The sequence below is a fragment of the Lithobates pipiens genome, unplaced genomic scaffold (genome assembly GCF_037356315.1).
Source record: "Lithobates pipiens isolate NorthernLeopardFrog02 unplaced genomic scaffold, aLitPip1_a1.2 Scaffold_30, whole genome shotgun sequence".
NCBI classification, from domain to species: Eukaryota; Metazoa; Chordata; class Amphibia; order Anura; family Ranidae; genus Lithobates; species Lithobates pipiens.
The window spans coordinates 50,118,193-50,142,523 of record NW_027507791.1 but is presented as its reverse complement, the minus strand read 5'-3'; the positions used below and the strand labels follow the sequence as shown (position 1 = coordinate 50,142,523).

Below are 24,331 nucleotides of genomic sequence, written 5' to 3'. Positions count from 1 at the left end.
TGGCATTAGTTCATTTTTTTTTTGTGGGGGGGGGGCCCATACAAAATTTTGCTATGGGGCCCTGTGATTTCTAGTTACGCCCCTGTATATAAATGTGTCTGTGGTGGCACCACTGCAGTTTGTGTCTGTTAACCAGACCCCTGACTCCTGCACCGGTGTCACCAAACACAACCTATCTTACTCAGACTACAAACAACTAAAGTGTTCCAAACCCAATGATCACATTAGAATTTATATGCAAAACCTGTGAAAAAAAATATCCACAATAAATAAATAATTTCAATAGTGTGAAAAATGTGTGAAATTTTGATAATTCCACTGCTGTAAATTTAGAACAAGGATTCAAACAACTAAAAAACTCTATGGCTAAACAGGTTAGAGTATAGTGGGATATCACCCCATTGGAAAGGAATAGGGGTGCTGGGATCACACCCAGGAGGCTAAGATGGGATCTGGGACAGAATAATGGCTTGACAGATGATGATTTAACCACTTGCCGGCCGCCGCACGACGATGTACGTCCTATTTTTGAAGAGGGATATCTCGGTAACGGCAGCAGCTGCTGCCACAACCGAGATATCCATCTCTTCAGGCGGCGGTCAACTGTACGATAACGGTGGTCTCCGCGGCGGGTTCGCCGCGAGATCACCGCTATTGGCGGCGGGAGAGGTGCCACCCCCCCTCCCGCACCTTCCGCCGCTTACCAGAGCCGTCGGTAGCGGCGGAGGCGATCGGGTCCTCTTCCTAGCTGGGCATAGAGACAAGTGAGGCTAAGATGGCCCCCACTCGTCTCTATACCATAGGGGGGCGGAAGCGACGTCAAAACGTCACTTCCGCCCATACCTCTTAAAAGGTATATTTTTTTTTAAATGTCAGATTTTCTTTTTTTTTTTTTTTTTTTTTTGCATTTTAGCCCAAATATGAGATGTGAGGACTTTTTGACCCCAGATCTCATATTTAAGAGGACCTATCATGCTTTTTTCTACATTACATTCCTTGTAATAGGAATAAAAGTGATCCATTTTTTTTTTTTTTTTTAAACAGTGTAAAAATAAATAAAATAAATTAAAATAAATAAGAAAAAAAATAAAAAATTTTTAAAAACACCCCGTCACGACGAGCTTGCGCACAGAAGCGGGCGCATACGTGAGTAGCGCCCGCATATGAAAACGGTGGTCAAACCACACATGTGAGGTATCACCGCGATCGGTAGAGCGAGAGTAATAATTCTAGCCCTAGACCTCCTCTGTAACGAAAAAAATGCAACCTGTAGAATTTTTTAAATGTCGCTTATGGAGATTTTTGAGACTAAAAGTTTGACGCCATTCCACGAGCGGGCGCAATTTTGAAGCGTGACATGTTGGGTATCAATTTACTTGGTGTACCATTATCTTTCACAATATAAAAAAAAATTGGGCTAATTTTACTGTTGTCTTATTTTTTTATTCAAAAAAGTGAATTTTTTCAAAAAAAAGTGCGCTTGTAAGACCGCTGCGCAAATACGGTGTAAAAAAAAATAATTCAATGACCGCCATTGTATTCTCTAGGGTGTTAGAAAAAAAAACAATATAAAATGTTTGGGGGTTCTAAGTAATTTTCTAGCAAAAAAAACAGTTTTAAACATGAAAACACCAAGTCTGAAAAAGAGGCCTGGTCCTTAAGTGGTTAAATATGGAATGGTATAGTTTTTTCAATGAGTGTGAAACCAAGCTATTAAACATGATTATCAAAAGGAGAGTTAAACTAAGTAGCATAGAGAATATCATCAATAGCATTAGGGAGAATATGACACCACATATGGACACTAGTTACTATAAAAGCCGGACTGAAAAATTACAGACTTTTCTTACGAAATTGGATAATGAAGTGAAAAATAAAAAAGTACAGAGGGACAAAAAGGATTACCTAGCAGGTAAAGTGTACAAATAGCAGGAAGATGACCCTACACCTCAATCTACTAATACTTCCGTTAGTGAAGAACCAAAAGGCACTGGAGGAGGGGAAAGTAGAAATGAGAGAACACGAACCCCCAGATCAAATTTAAATAGGGCAGTGGCAACTGTACCCATGACAAGTGTCCACAATTCAGATACCCCAGTTAGAGTAGAACAGGGGATGCAAAAACCCCCCAACCCACCAATGGGTAACCAGTTTACTAGACCATGGAAGGGGGGCTATAGAGGAAGAGGGAGAGGTTATTTTAACCCCAATTATGGACATCCACACTGGCAGGTGTCCTACAGACCCCCATGCCCATTTTTCAAACCAGCAGGAGAGGATGGGACAGAGCCCCACAGGAGGGAATGAGAAGAGAAAACCAGCGAGAATGAGAGGATGTAGAGGTGGAGGCAAAAAGAAAAAGAGAGAGAGTTAGGCCATGGAATATTCAATTTAACAGATATAGTGTTCTCTAATGAGAAATTATTGGTATTGGACAAAGGAATTAAATATGCCCCCAATAAACTCTTCAATCAGTTTGAGGCATTTATTGATTTACAAAAATGTATTAGAAAATTCAACTTAAAGAAACACTATTTAGAGAAAGGGGAAAGTCAAAAGCAACCATTGAATTCGGTTTACATACACAGTAACTTAAAAAATAACGTTCAACCCCAAATCCAGCTCTAACCAACACATTGAGGTGTTCAAAAAAATGGTGGAAAAGGAAATAAAAAATGTAGTACCAGAGAAACACAATAGTAATGATAAAGTGTGGCAATGGATTAGGAAATTGGAAAAGCGTAAAAATATAGTAATAAGGTCTGCGGATAAAGGGGGGGACTGGTGGTGCTAACTAAGGAGGACTATGGGAGGGAACTCAATAAATGAGTCACGGATAAAAAAAAATAAAAATAAAAAAAACTTACCAGGAATTGAAGAAAGAGTTTTGGGCTAAGCTAAAAGAGTTTTTAAACAAAGGCATTGCAGATAAAATACTAAACAACCTGTTACCGGACGCACCAAAAGTTCAAGTCATTTATCAGGTACCAAAGGTTCACAAAGATAGAACAAAGCCACCGGGAAGACCTATAATTAGTGACATAGGGTCTGTCTACTCAAGATTGGGGGAATACCTAGATGTATTCCTGCAACCATTAGCAGGGAAGGGACAAGCTTTTTTGAAAGATAGTAAAGACGTGATCCAACTCTTGAAAGCAGTAGAAGTTGATGACTCCACGTTGCTTATCACCATCGACGTGGAGTCATTATATACTAATATTAGACAGACAGATGCCCTTGCCGCGGTGTCATGGGCATTAAAGCATTCCTCTAGCATGAAACTAAAGCAAAGGAGGTTCATGCTGGAGGGACTGTGTATGGCAATGGGAGGTAATTTCTTCTGGCATGATCATAAATACTACAGACCAATCAAAAGGAGTGGGGATGGGGAACAAGTATGCCCCAAGTGTGGCCAACATTTTCATGAATAAGTGGGAGGAGGAGGAGATATTTGGAAAATGTTGGCCACACATTGTCATGTACAGAAGATTTATAGATGACATTTTGCTGATATGGAAGGGCAGTTGGGAGGAATTGGGTGACTTTATCCAGAGTATAGATGAAAACCAGTACGGGATCAGGTTTACAACCACAATACATCGTGAGGTGGTCAATTTCTTGGACCTTGAGATATTTAAAAATGGTAATAATGGTTACTCTATCTTATAGTAATGGAATATTTAGCGACGGCTATTAGACGGAATTCTTCTATTTCTGGTATACAGATAAAGCAGAGGGAAATAAAAATGGCTTTGTTTGCTGATGATCTATTACTTTATATCACTAATCCACACATTGCAATTCCCTCTGTGTTATCTGAATTCCAGCGGTTTGGGAAACTAAGTAATTTTAAAGTAAATGTATCAAAATCAGAAATCCTTAATGTGACGCTCGTACCCGAACAGGTTGCAATGTTGAGAGCTAATTTTAAGTTTAGGATTTGCTCTGCAGCTGTAAAATACTTAGGTGTTAAAATCACCCCGGATTCAAATCATTTATACTCAATGAACTATGTTCCTCTTCTGCAACGTACCCTACAAGATCTAAAAAAATATGATGTTAAGCAATACTCATGGTTTGGGAGGATTAATATATTAAAAAATGGATATAATACCGCGGTTTTTGTATTTTTTTCAAACTATCCCAATTGGTGTCCCTAGATCATTTTTTTTCCACTTTACAATCGGCTTTTACAAAATTTATTTGGGGACATAAAAAACCAAGACTACAAAAGAAATTATTATCATTACCAAAAACGAAAGGAGGTGCAGGTGCACCTGATCTATAATATTATTACGTCTCGGCTGTTTTGACTAGACTGGTGGACTGGTTCTATTGTTCGGAAACCAAACAATGGGTAAAAATAGAGCAAGGGTTGAATCAATTGGACTTAAAGGTGTTGCCATGGTTAGATTTGTCTGGTAGTAATTTAAATCGAGAGTTGTTAGAATCTATGCCTTCTCTCACATCTCATGTATTGAATATATGGGGCAAAACAGCTATAAAATTGGAACTTTCTTCCTATGAAGGACCTATGACACCTTTATTTGGCAACCCTTTATTTCCACCGGCACTAAATAGGACAAGTTTTCTTATATGGAATAGGGAATCCCATTATAGATTGAGTAATATTTTATGCCAGGGGACAATTCCGTCTTTATTAAATCTATTCCCTACACAGCGCCCATCACTTATGCAAATGTTGGAGTTTTGGCAGTTGCGGTCATTTTGCTGTACAATTCATTCAAGTAAGTCTCTGGGTAGAGATTTAACACAACTTGAAACTATTCTGACACAAGATCAAAAACCAAATCATGTTATATCAGTACTGTATAAGATGTTTATTATTAAAAATCATCCGGAGCCCCCAGAATATATAAATAAATGGGCCAATGAGATCAACGCTCAAATTGAGGTTGGGGAATGGGAGAAGGCATTTAATTTCTCTCACTGTTTATCACCGTCGATCAAAGCACAAGAGACGAATTACAAATTGCTCTCAAGATGGTACTGGAGTCCAGTGACACTCCACCGCATATACCCAGAAAAATCAGATATATGCTGGCGGTGCCATAGAAATAAGGGCACATTGCTCCACATTTGGTGGGAATGCCCCCTAATTTTTAGATTTTGGGAAAAGCTTATGCAATTATATACAACAGTCACTGGGGAGGTAATCCCAAATACACCACAAATCACCCTTCTCTCTATGTTACCAAGAACCTATAAAAATGTTAAAAAGAATCTTTTAGGATACTGGTTGACGGCGGCAAGAACTGTGATACCACGGCACTGGCGATCAACCCAGTCTCCTACGATAAATGAATGGGCTTTAGAAATGGATAATATAGAGAGAATGGAGATACTCTTAGCACAAGAATCAGATATATATGAAAGGTGCCTCCTGGTCTGGACTCCCTGGAGACAACACAGGAAATTGGTAAAAAATTAAGGAACTGGGAGGGAAAAAAGGGGAGGGAGGGATCTGTGGAGGAGAGAGGAGAGAGAAGTGGGGGAGGGGGGAGGTTAGATGTACATTTTCCCCCTTTCCTCCTCTCTGTTGTGTTTTTTTTTTTTTTTTTGGGAGGGAGGGAAGAGGAAATAAAATAATAAATGTGATTATTATGTATGTAATATATATGTTTGAAAATTGTTTAATTATGTGTAATGCTTTATAATAATTGAAAATAAAGATAGAATTGGAAAAAAAAATGGTAATAGACTAAACACCAGAACATATTTCAAAGAAACAGACAGGAACGGGTATATACTGTATAATAGTTGTCACCATCCGCAATGGAAAAGGGCAATCCCGAAGGGGCAATTTATAAGAATAAAACGTAATTGTAATTTAATTACGGACTATTACAAACAAACAGAAGTATTAATTGAGAGTTTCGTAGAAAAGGGTTATCTAAGGAATGAGTTGGATCACATTAGGGACAAAGTAGGAAGACTAGATAGAGAACAATTATTGATGAGTAGAAAGACACCCAACAAAGAAATCAAAATAACTTTCATTACAGGCTTTAATAGCCAGTACAAGGAACTAGAAAGGATTATATTGAAAAATTGGCCTATAATTTGCAATGACTAGCACCTAGGGACAATACTACCTAGGAAACCAATATTTATATATATGAGAGCAAAGAGAGTAAGAGATATGGTTGTAAAGAACGTGCCTGAACCCCCTAAGAAATTGTCTCTATTATGCAATAGATAAAATTGAACAAAGTTGGAGAAATAGTAATATGCGTAGGGAAATTTCATAAAATGAAACTTACTGGATTTTTAAATTAAACTCAATGAGGCCCTGGGAAATGAACGTGGAATTAGACATTAATTGTTTTTTGGAAGATTATTGATTTATGGCTTGGGGTTTTTATTTTTATTTTATTTATTTTCATTTTTATTATTTTTATTTTATATTTTTATTTTTTATTTTATTTATTTCTATTTCTTTATTTCCATTTTTATTTTAGGGGCATAAGTAATAAGAAATGTATAATTTTGGTGAATTACTATATGTGAAATTGTGAACTGTAATAGCATTTTATATATATCTGATACATATTTTTAAGAGCTCTTCAATATCCGTTGTTAACCAGTGGGTGAAAAGACTGAAATGATTTGACTATTAATGTGAAGGCTGTCCAGCCATGTATGTGGGGTTAATTTAGTTATTTTATATATGGAAAGTTGTGGGGAGGGAATTTGAAGGTCTGCCGGTACAAGTATAGGTTTGCAGGAGTAAAGATGGCCGATCCGAAACTTCCGGTGACACTCTGTGGCCGGAAGTACAGCATGCAAAATGGCCGAACGGGGACATCCGGTTGCGCACTTCCGGTCAGTGATGACTTCCGGGAAGCCACTTCCAGTTTATTGGCGGAATAGATGGGAGTGACACATTACCAATTAAGAATTGGGCATTATAAAAGAGGGGGAGCGGAGTGTAATGACAGCCACCTGAAGACGCAGTTACCGATTTGCAAAATGCGTAGCGGCTGTTTGAACCCCGCGAGTTGGGAGAGAGATTCGTGTATCCATGGGACACCACTGAAGGTTGTGAATGGAGGGTGAGGTAGAATTTGCTTCCCACATCCACGTACATTGCTGGACAAGCTTAGTGCCGGCTGGGGCACTGGTCCATGTGAGTGCACATCTGATTGATTTTAAACACTATTTTAAATAAATTTGCATTTGCTTGCTACACTACGATGGTCCTTTCCATGTCTTTTTGAGCCATATTAGTACTTTCCTTGGGGAGAAACCACTGATGTGACCAGTGAAGGAATGGTTATCCTTAAATGAACCAAAGGCGATAACACAGACTAGGTCTGGTGAGTGGCCAATCTTTCCAGTGGTGGTGAAGCACTTGGTCTTTGTCTCTACTAGTTGACACTTTGGGTGGAAATAGAAGCATTATCAGGAAATTCCTAAGCACTGAAGAGACTGTTTAGATTTATGTATCATATGCACGCAGCATTTTTTCCCATAGGAGATATTTAAGCACTTGTAATTTTTTCTACAGGAGATATTTTAAGCACTTGTAACATTGATGGTACATTGGAGCCTATTGTGGCATATACTGTTTATGTTATAGAGTAAACAGCAGTAGGTTTTTTTTCACACATTTTTCACGCTATTGAAATTATTTATTTATTGTGGATGTTTTTTTCACAGGTTTTGCATATAAATTATAATATGATCATTGGGTTTGGAACACTTTAGTTGTTTGTAGTCTGAGTAAGATAGGTTGTGTTTGGTGACACCGGTGTGCAGGAGTCAGGAGTCTGGTTAACAGACACAAACTGCAGTGGTGCCTCCACAGACACATTTATATATATTGTTTTTTCTTTCCTAATTTTATCACCTGCAAAAAAAGTGGTGGTTTATCTGGTAGTGATATCAGTGTATTTTATGTAATTTGCCCTTGGAAATAAGATACCATCATAGCAAACAAAAGTTAGCACAACCTCCATTATACGTATATATTAATTAGATTGACTCACATAGTGATATTTCTATATTGGGTTGCAGCAAACAGATATATTTTAGATTTTATATTTTTTGCCCCTAGTGCGCTGGTATTTTTTCTATTTTTTTTAAGGCTTATATACACTATAAAACTTTTGTTGTCAGATTTCCTTTAGATTTACCAAAACCATGTAGTGCAAGGGCTGGCCTGATTGCACATAAATTGAAACTCCTAAGGTAGGTGCTTCAGGGCACCTTGTCCCTATGTTGATGAGGACAAGGGCCCTTCCCAACAACCTTGGCCGTTGGTTGTCGGGGTCTGCGGGCTTATCAGAATTTGGGAGCCCCCTTTATCCTCCAGATCTCGCCCCCCCCCCCACCCCAAGTGAATGAGTATGGGTTACATTGTACCCCTACCCATTTACCTGGAAAAAAGGGTCAAAAATAAAAGTACACTACACAGGTTTTTAAAGTAATTTATTAGGCAGCTCCAGGGGTCTCTTGCGACCTTGGGGGTCTCTTCCTTCTCTGCGTTCCCCAGCCTCTTCTCCGGTTCTTCTGTCGGACTATCTTCTGCTCTTTTACCAGTGGTGGCCTGGTCTTTTCCATCGTCTTCTTCCAATGTTGACACGGCGCTCTCCCCCGCTGTAATGCAGTGTGCGCAGTGCACAACGACTTATATTGGCGTGGGGCATTACAGCGGGAGAGAGCATCATGTCAACATTGGAAGAAAAGCACAAGGAAGAAGACGATGAAGAAGACTGGGCCACCGCTAGTAACAGTAACCCCAAAGTAGCAAGAGACCCCCGGAGCTGCCTAATAAATTACTTTAAAAACCTGTGTAATGTGTTTTATTTTTGACACTTTTTTCAAGGTGAATGGGTAGGGGTACAATGTCCCCCATACTCATTCACATGGGGTGGGGGGCCTTGGGGCCCCTTTATTAAAGGGGGCTCCCAGATTCCAATAAGCCCCCCACCCGCAGACCCCGACAACCAACGGCCAGGGTTGTCGGGAAGGGCCCTTGTCCTCATCAACATGGGGACAAGGTGCCCTGAAGCACCTACCCCCATGTTGAGGGCATGTGGCCTGGTACGGTTCAGGAGGGGGAGCGCTCATTCCTCCCCACCCCCTTTTCTGACTGGCTGGGCTGCTTGCTCGGATAAGGGTCTGGCATGAATTTTTTGGGGGACCCAATGCTGTTTTTTCGGCGAAGAGGGTTTCCCTTAAAATCCATACCAGACTGTAGGGGGGAACCCCACACCAAATTTAATGTTTAATTTTGGAGGGGTTCCCCTTCATCCTCAGCACAGAAGTCGCACCGCAAGTCGGATCATCATGATCCGACTTCTGGTGCGACTTCTATTCAAATCAATGGGTTCCCATAGGGAACCATTGATTTTGAAGCGAGGCAGAGAAACGCCAAATGCGGCTTAATGCTCTTTTTACAGTGTTAACCCTCGTTTAACACCTTTTACTGGTGTTTGGCGTTTCCAATACTGCTCTTGAATCCGATTTTACGATTAAACTCCACTGCTGATAAACGTCCAACAACATTCATGTGTGCATGGACACATAGGAAAACATAGAGTGGAGTTTGTAGCCTTTTAAAAAAAAGCCCAAACTCCAAAAAACTTCAGTTTATGAGCTCCAGTGTACATGGAGCCTAAAGCCTCATGCACACTGGATGTTAATATAACATTATAAAAACGCCAGTAGCTTTTTTGTTTCTTTTTAATGGATTAAAAATGTAAAAAAATGCTGGTGAGCCACACAAATTGATACTCCTAAGGTTTGATCTCATATTATATGGTTTTGGTAAATCTGAAGGAAAAAATCTACAGAAAATTGGATAGTGTGTATCCAGCTTTAATGTAGTACACAGGACGTTTTAAAACCTCCCCTGAATGATCTAACTTTAGAGATAGTATCTGATGTTTAAAAACTTCAGTTTTGCCACGTGTACATGCCGTGTACATGCCGTGTTTAGCCGTGTTTGCATTTAGAAGCGTTTTATTTTCCATCCTAAACGCTTTTTTTTTGCTTTCCCCAAAAAAAAATGCTTCTAAACTTAACTGTCTAGAAATTACTATAAGGTCTCATGCACACTGGACCTTAAAGTGGTTGTAAACCCTTACAACACACTTTGACCTACAGGTAAGCCTAGATTAAGGCTTACCTGTAGGTCCAAGAAATATCTCCTAAACCTACACGGTCAACGACGAAGATTCCGCCCGTGTCGGCTCCCGTGCGCGAGTGACGTCATCGTGGCTTCGCCGAATGACAGCGGCGGAGCAGCGAGACCCCACCGAGAAGATGGATGCGCCGGACTACAGGGGACAGCGGTGACTTCGCTGGCTCCTGTGTCAGGTAAGTGACACATAATGGACTACTATGCGATGTGATGCGATGCGATGCATAGTAGTCCATTATGCTTTGCCTTTGCAGGGAATAAAAGAGGAAGTAAACTCATCAGGGTTTACTTCCTCTTTAATATAAGGTTATAAAAATGCGAGTAGTTTTTTTTTTTAAATGGATCAAAAATGTCAAACACTGGTGAGCCACATTTTTGAGCATTTACAAGTGTTTTTTGATGTTGCTGCAGCTGAAAAACTCCTCCCCAGAACCCACTAGTTTTGGGGGGTTTTACAGCCATAAACAGTTGATAACAGACTATGTGTGTATGGACACATGGGGCAACACGGGACACATGGGGCAACACAGGACACATGGGGCAACACAGGACACATAGGATTACATGGGACACATAGGACATGATGCGGAGTGTATTGGCTGTAAAAAAAAGATCTGAAGCCAAGAACAGCAGCTATAAAAATGTCCAAAAACGTCCGGTGTGCATGAGGCCTAAAGGGGAGATTAGATGAAGAATACAAAGTATAAGAAAAGTATCTGATGGAAGTTTATTAATGGCAGACATGAACACAGAGTGACTGATCGTCCTCCATACAATCGTTCATCACACATCTGCACCCTCCATCCCCCATCCTAACACACAGTATTATCACTCGGTATTACTCAGTATATTAGGTCCGGTTCTATGTAATCTTACCTTTCCGGTCACAACGTTCTGTGGAGATAGGATCTGTAAGCCCTGAACACAAACAATAAAATGGAGAATTTTGGGTGTGGGAGAGAAAGAAATGTGACTGAGCAACTTTCACTTTTTCATTTTTCACCGAGATTCTCCCATCTACAGGTATTGTACCCTGGGGGTGTAAGGCTGCATTCACACCCGGGCGTCTTCAGCTCATAAAACGCTCGTAAAAACGCCCAACAAGCAAAATCCCATTCATTTCAATGGCACCTGTTCACATCTGAGCGTTTTGTCACCTGAAGCAAAACACCTGAAAAACTCCTTAGGGCCAGTTCACACCACATGCAGTTAAAGATGCCCAGATTCTCTCTATGTAGTTGATACCATTCAGCCAGAAAACCATCTAATCCAGGTGACGTTCCCGGCTTAAAGGAGGAAATGGCACCACATATTTCCTCTTGTGTGATGGGGTGTCCCAAAGCGGCACCTTCTTCCAAGTCTAGAGAAGGGAGATTCAGGTTTTCCAGATAGGAGGACAACTCCTGATCTCTATGTCTGGACGGGGACTGATAGAGGTTTTCATAGAACTCCAAAAACGTATGTAGAATTCCCTGAGAGTCTCTCACCACATCTCCCTGTGGGTGTCTTAATTGTAGTACGGAGGTCGGGGGAAAAATGGGCTTTGCCAGAAAGGCTAAGCCCTTGTACACACGGTCAGACATTCCGACTGAGAATGTCCGATCAGACTGTGTTGTCGGATAATCTGACTGTGTGTGGGCTCCATCTGACTGTTTCCGTCGGAATATCCAACCGACAAAGTTTTAGAGCTGGGCTATAAAAATGTTCGACAACATGATCCGATCGGACTTTGTCCGATTGTTTGTAGAGAATTCGGATCGGACAAAGTGCCACGCATGCTCAGATCCAATTCCTAGACCAAAGCTATTGGCTACTAGCCTGAACGTAGTCCCGTTGTAATGAAATAACGTCATCACGTTACGAACGATCGGATTCTCCGACAACTTTGTCCGACCGTGTGTATGCAACACCAGTTTCGGACAAAATCCATCTGACAAAATCAGATGGATTTTGTTGTCGAAATGTCCGACCGTCTGTACAAGGGCTAATAAGCGACCGCTTCTATTACCAAATTCAGAGAGGGATCTGGTTTGATGTAGTTATTTTTTTGTATTGCATTCAGTTAGAAGTAGCCTATACTGTCTCATCGGGTCCTGCCAAGATTGATAAGTATTAGGGGATTGGTCTTGAATATACTTCTGCTCAGCAACAGTGGTATTTAGTTCTACATGTAGCGGCCATAACCTGTTTCAGGGGGCGGCCTTGACTTGATGGGCTTACCAGTTACCTTTTCTCGGCCTGCTCCTCCTCGTCTAGGGGTTCCCAGGGTTGATACCCAACGACTTGTACACTGACACAGATGAAGTCCTTTTAAAAAAGTTTGTTTTGCAGTAGAACTTTCAAATAACACAGTCTCTTAGGGAACAGAGGGCACGGGTGAAGAACTCAGGCACCTTGAACTGCAGGTCTAGCAAAGTCTCTATTTCCACCCAGAGAGTAGCCACTGGGCACTTCAAAGCTGAACAGATCTCTAGCCAGAGATCGTGGCAGTCAGCACGTTGACTCAAAACTTGAACAATCAACTAAGGATGAACAGGAACCTTTTTCCACAGTACCTGGAACGCTTCCTCAATGGTACTGGAAAAGCGTGGACTCGTCAATGTCCTTCCCAACTCAGTAACCAGGCACTTCTCAGGATGCCACTTGCCGGCCCTCCTCCGAAGAGTCCTCCCCCGGTCACTTCCACGGGCTGTGGTGTCTCTCCAAGCTGAGAGCACACCCGGACACTGTGAATCCTCCCTCAGTTACTGTGCCTTGGACCAGCCAGTTCCAAGACTCGGGAACAGACGGATCCCTACCCCAGACCAGGCAGATCTATCAGGGGCCACTGAGAGGAACATGCTGCGGGGTGTCGAACACCCCATGACCGGGACCCCTCACGGGGCTATCTGGTCCTGGAAGACAGACCAGACCACACAGGTCTAGCAAACACCTCAGAACCCCTAACACATGACCCACACCCCCTTGGGTACCCCTTCCCAGACTCCTCAGTGGGCCCCGCCACTCCCACTGATTGGCTCAGAGAAGGCAGATACCTAAACATCGAACCAGACCTGGTTATGGCCTGTCCTGTGCACCTCACCGTTCACATGACCAGGCAGAACTTCCAAACACAGCCTGGCCAGACTGGTGTCAAGGCCTAACCTACATAATTGACCCTCAGAACCTTTATTGTTCTGAGACCAAAAACTAAATTTACAATGCGTGAGACATTTGATCCCAAATGTAATCCGCTACATACATGTTTCATGTCAGAGTTCAAGGCCTTGGAGGAATCCCTCGTCTCTTTAGTGAACACTCCCCTCATTGCTGCTTTAAAGAGGAAGTAAACCCTGATGAGTTTACTTCCTCTTTCATTCCCTGCAAAGGCAAAGCATAGTAGCCCATTATGTGTCACTTACCTGACACAGAAGCCAGCGAAGTCACCGCTGTCCCCTGTAGTCCGATGCATCCATCTTCTCGGTGGGGTCTCGCAGCTCCGCCGCTGTCATTCGGCGAAGCCGCGATGATGTCACTCCCGCGCATGCGCACGAGAGCCGAGACGCGCACCATCTTCATCATCGACAATGCCACGTTCAGTGTACAATGCCTGTCTTCGGGCAAATATCTCCTAAACCGTATAGGTTTGGGAGATATTTCTTGGACCTACAGGTAAGCCTTAATCTAGGCTTACCTGTAGGTCAAAGTGGTTTGTAAGAGTTTACAACCACTTTAAAGGCCTCCCACTGATTATGTATTGTGGTTTTGCCTCCATTCTCTCTCCAATAATGACTTATAGCCGATTTGCATTTCGGGGTCAGGTATTCCTCCTGTAGCCATTGTGTATTCATACGCCATTGTCTTCTCCCAGTAGGGATATTTAAATCTATTATGACCTCAGAGTGGTCTGATATGGCTCTTGGAAGTAGACATGTGCAGAGTAAAATATTTTGTTTCGGAATTTCGTTTTCGTCCGAAAACTTAATTTATTTAGTTACTCCCGAAATTCGTTTTTATTTATTTCGTTTTTCGTTCAAAAATTGCATTAGTCCGAAAATCCACATGAATTACGGTCGAATCTGTCTTGGAAGGCTTATGGCGTCTGTCGAATGTATAAAGAAGATTCGACGGAGCTAACTATATAGCATACTTTAGAACACTATTAAAGTCTATGGGACTCCAACGTTCAAAATCTAAAGTGCTAATTTTAAAGGCTAATTTGCAAGTTACTGTCCTAAAAAGTGTTTGGGGACCCGGGTCCTGCCCCAGGGGACGTATCAATGCAAAAAAAAGTTTTAAAAACAGCCGTTTTTTCGGGAGCAGTTATTTTAATAATGATTAAAGTGAAACAATAAAAGTGTAATATTCCTTTAAATTTCGTAGGGGGGGGGGGTTGTCTATAGTATGCCTGTGAAGGGGCGCATGTTTCTGGTGCTTAGAACTGTCCCAGCACAAAGTGTCATTTATGCAGGAAAAAAAGTCCTTTAAAATCACTCGCAGCTATTATGAATTGTCAGCTCCGTAATACAGAGAACACTCATTGAAAGTCATTGATAAAAAAATAAATAAATAAATAAATAAAAAAGCGCGGGGGTCCCCCAAATTCAATTACCAGGCCCTTCAGGTCTGGTATGGATATTAAGGGGAACCCTGCCTCAAATTTAAGAAAAAATTTGACGTGGGGTTCCCCCTAAAAATCCATCCCAGACCCTTTATCCGAGCACGCAACCTGGCAGGCCGCAGGAAAAGAGGGGGGGACGAGAGAGCAGCCCCCCCTCCCTCCTGAACCATACCAGGCCACATGCCCTCAACATTAGGAGGATGCTTTGGTGGTCTATGACCCCTCAAAGCACCTTGTCCCGATGTTGATGAGGACAAGGGCCTCATCCCCACAACCCTGGCCGGTGGTTGTGGAGGTCTGCGGGCGGGGGGGCTTATCAGAATCTGGAAGCCCCCTTTAAAAAGGGGACCCCCAGATCCCGCCCCCCCCCTGTTTGAAATGGTAAGGGGGTACAAAAGTACCCCTACCATTTCACAAAGAAAGTGTAAAAAATGGTTAAATAAAACAAACACACTTTTGAAAAATTCCTTTATTAAAAATAAAAAAATAAAAAAAAAAGATTCCAGCGGCGGTAATCCACTCTTGCTATCCAGCGACGGACGGTCATCTCTCCAGCGATGGCTCATCTCATCCAGCGCAGCGAATCCTCCATCCTTCTGTCTCCGTGGAGGAGACACTGCAGGCATTCCGGCGGCTGACGCTTCTTATATACGGAGGGCGGGGCCACCCGTCACCTGACCCCGCCCCCCTCTGATGCAAGGGGAAACCCGGGGTTCCCCGTGACGTATGGGTGACCCCGCCCCCCTCTGATGTAACGGAAACCTGCCTGTGTTACATCAGAGGGGTGCGGGGTCACCCATACGTCACAGGGAACCCCGGGGTTCCCCTTGCGTCAGAGGGGGGCGGGGTCAGGTGACGGGTGGCCCCGCCCTCCGTATATAAGAAACGTCAGCCGCCGGAATGCCTGCAGTGTCTCCTCCACGGAGACAGAAGAAGGATGGAGGATTCGCTGCGCTGGATGAGATGAGCCATCGCTGGAGAGATGACCGTCCGTCGCTGGATAGCAAGAGTGGATTACCGCCGCTGGAATCTTTTTTTTATTTTTAATAAAGGAATTTTTCAAAAGTGTGTTTGTTTTATTTAACCATTTTTTACACTTTCTTTGTGAAATGGTAGGGGTACTTTTGTACCCCCTTACCATTTCAAACAGGGGGGGGGGCGGGATCTGGGGGTCCCCTTGTTAAAGGGGGCTTCCAGATTCTGATAAGCCCCCCGCCCGCAGACCTCCACAACCACCGGCCAGGGTTGTGGGGATGAGGCCCTTGTCCTCATCAACATGGGGACAAGGTGCTTTGAGGGGTCACAGACCCCCAAAGCATCCTCCCAATGTTGAGGGCATGTGGCCTGGTACGGTTCAGGAGGGAGGGGGGCCGCTCTCTCGTCCCCCCCCTCTTTTCCTGCGGCCTGCCAGGTTGCGTGCTCGGGTAAAGGGTCTGGTATGGATTTTTAGGGGGAACCCCACGTCAATTTTTTTTTTAATTTGATGCGGGGTTCCCCTTAATATCCATACCAGACCTGAAGGGTCTGGTTATGGATATTTAGGGGGAACCCCACGTCAAATTTTTTCTTAAATTTGAGGCAGGGTTCCCCTTAATATCCATACCAGACCTGAAGGGCCTGGTAATTGAATTTGGGGGACCCCCACGCTTTTTTTATTTATTTATTTATTTATTTTTTTATCAATGACTTTCAATGAGTGTTCTCTGTATTACGGAGCCGACAATTCATAATAGCTGCGAGTGATTTTAAAGGACTTTTTTTCCTGCATAAATGACACTTTGTGCAAGGACAGTTCTAAGCACGGGAAACATGCGCCCCTTCAAAGGCATACTATAGACAACCCCCCCCCCCCTACGAAATTTAAAGGAATATTACACTTTTATTGTTTCACTTTAATCATTATTAAAATCACTGCTCCCGAAAAAACGGCCGTTTTAAAAAAAATTTTTGCATTGATACATGTCCCCTGGGGCAGGACCCGGGTCCCCAAACACTTTTTAGCACAGTAACTTGCAGAATCTTTTCTCTCTGTCAAATCTTTTTTCTCTGTCGAATATTTTCTCTATATAATCTTGGACTAATAGAGGTAAGGTTAGGCACATTCGACCACAGGTTCTATAGACACAGATTGTTGTCAGAGTCATGTCGAATCTCCTATTCTATATTGAACTGTTGTAACAATGAAAACGAAAATAAAGCATTTATTTATGTCGGATCTTTCGTTTTTCGGATTTTGTGCTTTCGTTATCGTTTGTCAAAACGAAAACGAAAATAGCTGAAATTCGGACGAAAATGCATTCGGACGAAAACGAATGCACATGTCTACTTGGAAGATACCTGACCGGCTACAATCAGAAGACCATCTATGGAGGATAGCAGTAGGTGGATTCTGGTTAGTGTCCTAAGAGTCTCCGAGTGACAGGAGTACTCTCCGACTCCAGAATAGTTTTGAGGCCACCAGTCAGTAAGAGCAAAGCTTTCCAGCCATGAGGAGAGCGTGTGGCACGAGTCAGACACACATCCATGTCTGTCCAGAGCCCCATCTGACACCGCATTACAATTGCCCATCAACAATAGTGGGCCCTGTGCGGTCTGTACAGCCTCTTTGGTGGTATTTAATCACCACTGCGGTTTTAAATTTTTTGCTAAAGAAACAAAAAAACGGAACATTTTGAAAGAAAGACCAAGTTAGACTTACCGGTAACTTGTTTTCCAGAAGTCTTTCAGGACAGCATCTGAGAGATAGCGACTCCTCCCTCCTCGTTAGGAAACACCTTCTTCCTCCAGACTTTAAAGGGAGGCACCTCCCTACCACACCTCAGTTGTAGAAGAGAACCTCCGGCCCCGGCTGGAACACATAAACATATACGTTAGTCACAGCGTAGCATAATACAGTACCATAGGGCGGGATGTTGCTGTCCTGAAAGACTTCTGGAAAACAAGTTACCGGTAAGTCTAACTTTGTCTTTCCCAAGGCGTCTTTCAGGACAGCATCTGAGAGGATAACAGAGACTTACCCCTTAGGGCGGGACAACAGCTTGCAGGACCTTTCTGCCAAACGCTTGATCGCTGGCCGAAGTGAGGTCCAGTCTATAATGTTTCACAAATGTGTGAAAACTTGACCATGTCGCCGCCTTGCAGATCTGTTTAGGGGTGGCACCAGCTCTCTCTGCCCATGTAGACGCCAGAGCCCTGGTTGAGTGTGCACAAATCCCTGCTGGAGGGGATAATCCTGCCTGGGAATATGCCTCCGAGATAGATAATTTCAGCAATCTAGCTAAAGTAACTTTAGAAGCCTGGAAACCCTTTTTACTTCCTGAGAAAAGTACAAACAGTGAATCTGAACGTCTGAAGGACTCCGTCCTTTCTAGATAACTCAACAGAGTCCTCCTGACGTCCAACATGTGGAAAAGAGTATCCTTATCTCCTTTGGGGTTAACGCAAAAGGTTGGAAGTACTATGTCCTGTATACGGTTCTGAACTGAAGCTACCTTCGGTAAGAACTTTGCATCTGTTCTAAGAAAAACTCTGTCAGGAAAAATAGATATGGTTCTTTAACTGACAGAGCATTTAGCTCACTGATCCTGCGTTCAGAGACAATGGCAATCAGAAAAACGGTCTTTAATGTGAGAAACCTAAGGGGCTCAAAAGGACCCTTTGTTAGAGACTGTAGGTCTACCGACAAATCCCATCTAGGAAAAACCTTAATAGGGGCTGGCCTAGACCTTCTAAGCCCTTGTACACACGGTCGGAGAATCTGTCAGAATGCGTCTTATCGGACCGTGTCGTCAGATAATCCGACTGTGTGTGGTCTGCATCGGACTGATTCCGTCCGAATCTCCGTTCGACCCAATTTTCCAACATGTTGGAAAGATTTCCCGACCAACTTGGCTGGACGGACCTAATCCGATCATGTGTAGAGCATTTTCATCGGACCAAGTGCCACGCATGCTCCGATCAAATTCCTACATCAAAGCTATTGGCTACTAGTCTGAATGTAGTCCAATCGTAACGAAATTACGTCATCACGTTCTGAAAGATCGGAATTTTCGCCAACTTGGCCCGACCTTGTGTATGCAACAGTTTAGGACACAATCTGTCGGACTAACTCCGACGGGCAAAATCCGACGGATTTGGTTGGCAAAATCTCCGACCGTGTGTACGTGGGCTAAGGGTTCTAAAGAATCTGATCACCAGCGGATCTGGGGCCACAGATCTTTCTAAGAACACTGTCAGCGCTGCTACCTGCACCTTCATGGTACTAAATGCTAGTCCCTTGTCTGCTCCATCTTGTAAAAACTCCAAGATGGAGACAAGGCTCCCTGGCACCTGGGCGGCTGAAAAACACCATGTTTTATAATGCTTCCAAACCTTAGAATAAATGGCCCCTGTAACCATTTTCCTACTTGCCAAAAGGGTAGAGATCAAACGGCTGGAAAACCCCTTACTCCTAAGGAGCTGCCTTTCAGAAACCAGGCTGTGAGGGCCAAGCTGGCCACTCCTGGATGGTTTACTGGGCCCTGCAACAACAGATCGTGCCTGAGGGGCAGATGCCAACAAGGTTTGATCGCCAGACCTAGAATTGTCGAAAACCAGGCCCTCTTTGGCCGAAAAGGCGTGATTAGAATAACTGGCACCTTTTCTTTCTGAATTTTCCTTAAAATTAACGGGATTAACTGAAATGGGGGGAATGCGTATCAAAGACGGAATTCCCATGGATATGCTAGCGCATCTGTGCCCAGCGACCCATCGTCCAGGGAAAAGAACTGGGGAACCTGGGCGTTCTCCTTTGAGGCGAACAGGTCCACCTCTGGTAGCCCCCATTTCCCGGCAATCATTGCGAAGACCTCCGGGATTAGAGACCATTCCGCTTCCCGAATAGGGTTTTTGCTTAGGAAGTCCGCTAACCTGTTTAGATCCCCTTTTAGGTGGACTGCTGATAGAGACAACAAATGCTTTTCCGCCCACTGAAGGATCTCCATGGCCAGTACTTGAATAGACCTGCTTCTTGTACCCCCCTGCCTGTTTAAATAAGCCACCGCCGTGGTATTGTCTGTTAGGACCTGAACGTGATGGGACTGAAGCTCCTGAACAAACAATTCCAGAACCAAGGCAATTGCCTTGAGCTCCCTCCAGTTTGAGGACCTTACTGCCTCCTCTTTGGCCCAGGATCCCTGAGTAAAACGTGTTCCTAGGTGGGCTCCCCACCCCCAGGAACTGGCATCGGTTGTTAGTCTTTTCTTGACCGGAAAAGCCCATACTAACCCCTCTGATAAGACATCCTGTCTTTTCCACCACCATAGGGACCTTTTTACCTGGGTTGGCACTCTTAGCTCTGCCTCTAAGGATGTCACTGTGTGATCCCAAGATTTTAGAAGAAAAGCCTGCAGACACCTGAAATGCATTCTTGCCCACTGGACTGCCGGCATTTTTGAGGTTAAAACCCCCAAAGCTGACATAACCTGTCTTACTGTCAGATTTTGGCTGGTCTGCAGTAAAGACACTGCACCGGAAATCCTGTCCTTTTTGTCTAAGGGAAGGAAGATTTTTTGATCCACCAAATTTATTAGATACCCTAAAAACCGAATCACCTGGGATGGGTTTAGGGACGACTTTTGGAGGTTCAAAATCCACCCCAGAGCCTCCAGATGGCTGCGAGCTTTGCCTAGATTGATCTGCAATTCCTCGCTGGATGGGGCGAAAAACAGAAGATCGTCTAAATAAGGAATAACCGGCTGTCCTGTCAAGAATATTATCGAGGTCAGGGCCGAAGGGAAGGTCACCCGAAAAGGGTAACCCACACAGCTTGTTCTTTGATGCCGAATCACCGGGCCAGGTTTTAAGCCATAAGGCTCTTCTTGCAGCAATAGTTAGAGCTGCTGACCTGGCTGACATCTTAATTGCCTCAGCTGAGGCATCTGCAATATACGCAACTGCCGCAGTCAGGGTAGGAAAAGAATCTAAGATTTCCTGTTTGGGGGAATCTGCAGCTATATGCGACTTTAACTGGTTGATCCAGTATTCTAAATTTCTGGCTACACACGTTGTGGCCATTGCTGGTTTTAAATTGCTCATAACTGATTGCCATGATCTCTTGAGCAAAAGATCCATACGTTTGTCCATCGGATCCTTCAAAACTCCCATGTCTTCAAAGGACAGATCTGTGGACCTTGAGACCTGGGAGAAGGCGACATCCAGTCTGGGCACCTTGCTCCAAACTGCTGCAGGGACCTCCTCAAAAGGAAAATGCCTTTTGTGGGCTTTGGAGGAAAAGGGCTTTTTCTCTGGATCCTGCCATTCTTTCCTAATGGCCTCAGAGATGACCGGATGAACTGGGAACGTTCGGCCCTTTGGCTCATCCAACCCAGCATACATGTGGTCATGGAGTGATAATTCCTTTCTCTCCTCACTTAAGCTAAGCGTAGCATGAATGGCTTTAAGGAGCCCATCTACCTCTTCAAGGGACAGTTTGAATTTAGAGGGGGCTACCTCAGACTCCTCCAACTCCTCTTCCGAATCTTTAACGGAAAGAGCAGTGGACTGCTTTTCCCTATCTGAAGGGTCTTTAGGCAGAGATTCCAATACCGGGATAGAGAAAGATCCCTGGGAAGACTCTGAAGTGGAAGGCTGACTAGCAGCCGGGTTTACTAGTGAGTCATGAAAATTCTGAATCGTGGCGTATAGCTCCTTCTTTACAGAGGCAACCAGATCCTCATATACAGAGGCTGATTCCTCCTTAACTAAAGAGGGTTTTCTTCCAAATTTCTCCCAGCTTGGCCCTGCAAGAAGGACATGTCTTCTTTGGGTCAGAGCTCTTAGCCTATGAATAAAAAGACAAAAAAAAGGGAAAAAAAACAGGGAACCCCTAGTGAGACCCAGTCTCAGCCTTGATAGGGATCACCACACAGGTGCACTGAGAAGAAACCAGTCAGCCTCTAGTGCCAAGACAGGCCCCTTGCTACCAGGGGGGAAAAAAAAAAAGAGAGAGACCAAACGCCAGGAAATAGGAGAAAAAAGGCAGACTTTAACTGCTGCCTCCTACCTGGGCTTTGCTGGAGCCTGTGCCTGTCCCCACCGCTGCAGACGCTGAATCTTCCATAACAGGTGTGCAGAGTTCCACTTGTGGCTACACGCCGCCTCCGGACTCCCATAATGCATCTGCACCGGACCGGAAGCGGAAATAGGCACCAGCTCCTGTCCTCCCTCCTCCCCCCTGCATCCACGCCGGAAACAATGTTTCAGCTGACCCAGTGACCCGCTCTGTCATTTCCGGCGCGACCGCCGAAAAAAAAAAACATGGCAGCGGCACACGCGTGCCGCCGCGCCTATGGACGTGAGGGCCACCGAATCTTCGGCTCTCTCCGAGCACCAAGAGGGGAAAGAGGAGCCCGCTTGCTACTGCTGCCGAGGCCTGGGTAGGTCGGGAGGACAGCGGGTCCCTTAAAGGAGGAAAAAAAGGGAAGGAAGCCTTGTCCCTCAGGAACACCCAAGAGATCTGACTCCCTCCCAAAAGATGTTCCCTCCGGGCCGGAGGAAACACAATAACTGAGCTGTGGTAGGGAGGTGCCTCCCTTTAAAGTCTGGAGGAAGAAGGTGTTTCCTAACGAGGAGGGAGGAGTCGCTATCTCTCAGGTGCTGTCCTGAAAGACGCCTTGGGTAAAAAAAAATTTTTTCATAGTTTGTTATAAAATGTAGGAAACAAGAAATGTTTCTCCTTCATTGATGTGCTTTGATGAGGCAGCACTGCTGGGCACTAATAGGTGGCACTGATAAGTTGCCACTGATAGGCAGTGATAAGGTGACACTGATGGGGTGGCAATAAGGTGGCACTGTTGGGCAGTGATAAAGTGGCACTGAAGGATCTTGTGAGGGGGCACTGATAAGGTGGCACTGATGGGTAGTGAGAAGGTGGCACTGATGAGGTAGCACTGATGGGCACTGATAAGGTGGCACTGAAGGATCTTGTGAGGGGGCACTGATAAGGTGGCACTGATGAGGTGGCACTGAGGGACCCTGAGAGGTGGCACTTATGGGCAGCACTGATAGGTGGCACTGGTGGGCACTGATTAGCAGCACTGGTGGGCACTGATTAGCAGCACTGGTGGGCAGATGTTGGGACCGATGTCCCTGTAACAGAAGCTGTTTACCAGCTTTCTTCTGTCAGTGTAAGGCGAAAAAAATCTGATACCCGGCTTCTGTTTACATCCATGATCAGCTATCATTGGCTGACATCTGATCATGTGGGAAAGGGTTGCTGTGATTGGCCCTTTCCTCTGATCTGTGGTCAGCAGAGTCGGAAGGACTGAACCACCTCAGAGTACACGGGGGGGGGCATGATCAGGGCGATCACAGGAGGACATCTATGGACCCCCTTCCAGCACTGGAAGCCGCGCTGTAGCCGTATTTCGGAGGAAAGTGGTTACACTCATCCCCTCCCCCGATTTATAGTAACATGTATTCCAATCTACTGATAATAATTTCTATTGATATCAGATCATTAAATCCCATCTCTGGTGATAAGAGAAATGTTCCTCGTAGTGGGATTGCCCCGCACTGCAAGGGGGTAAATGATCATTTAGGTCAAGGGGGGCAAAAAAAGAGGAGTTTTCCTTATCCAACCCTCTGCTACCCCCAACAGATAGAACTCTCTTCTACTCCCCTACACTTCATCAATGGACTGTCCCTCAGTGTCCTCACATCCAATACAAGGCTATGGGACCTGCATTGGACATGATGATGTCAGAGGACCTGAGACTACCAGAACATCGGGTGGGGAATAGGGTGCAGGGACGGGTTTTACAGCCTGAAGGGAGATTACAGGAGAGGAGGATGAAATCAGTAAATCTGATTTTTGTGACCCCCAAAGACCCTAAATGAGCATTTAACCCTTACAGTGCGGGGGTCAGACCCTCCACAATGAACCCTTTTCCCTTCCCCCAGAGCTCAGTTTTAGACTACATACATATTTGTGGTTTTGCCATATAGTATAAAGTCACTGCATATTTCTGCTGCCCACCATGTCATACATCTGCTATGTAATCTCACCTTTCCGGTCACACCGGTCTGTGATACGTCTGGAATCTCTGAGCACAAAAACAAAATTGAGTATTTTGTGAGGGGGGAGGGAGAGGAATTTGCTGCAACAGTTTCACTTTCCACAGAAAACACCAAATAACTCTGCAGATCATCCCCAGATATCCAATAATTGTCTGCTGTAGAGCTCCCCTCCCCCATCTGTCAGGATAATATAATACTCCAGGTTCAATTCACAGAGAATTACCACGAGTTCCCGACACCCGCCGCAGAGTTCCCGACACCCGCCGCAGAGTTGCCGACACCCGCCGCAGAGTTGCCGACACCCGCCGCAGAGTTCTCCCTCTCCTCTCTATGGCGCCGGCATCACAAATGTGGGCACCTGGCTATGACAGCTTGCACCACGCATGCGCTAGTCATGCTGCACCTCCTTAATGGCCGGGCAATCTTCTTGGACCTGTGACATGCCTCAGAAGATTGCAGGGAGGGAGGGAGAGAGGAGTAGTCACCTAGGCGGCCTGAGCGGA

At 44.4% G+C, this 24,331-nt stretch overlaps 1 protein-coding gene across 7 annotated transcripts in view; it reads right to left on the bottom strand.

Moving 5' to 3' along the window:
• Window positions 1–23,839, bottom strand: part of LOC143942800 (NACHT, LRR and PYD domains-containing protein 3-like) — a 415,453-nt gene extending 391,614 nt beyond the window's left edge. For 6 of the 7 annotated variants that reach the window (XM_077464200.1, XM_077464197.1, XM_077464199.1 and 3 more), the window contains exon 1: window positions 23,817–23,839. The gene's annotated coding sequence lies outside the window, so the exon portion shown is untranslated. Of the gene's footprint in view, window positions 1–11,047; window positions 11,117–23,816 lie in introns of those variants that run through there. The other variant, XM_077464198.1, reaches the window with a different exon arrangement.
• Between the last annotated feature and the right edge of the window lie 492 nt (window positions 23,840–24,331).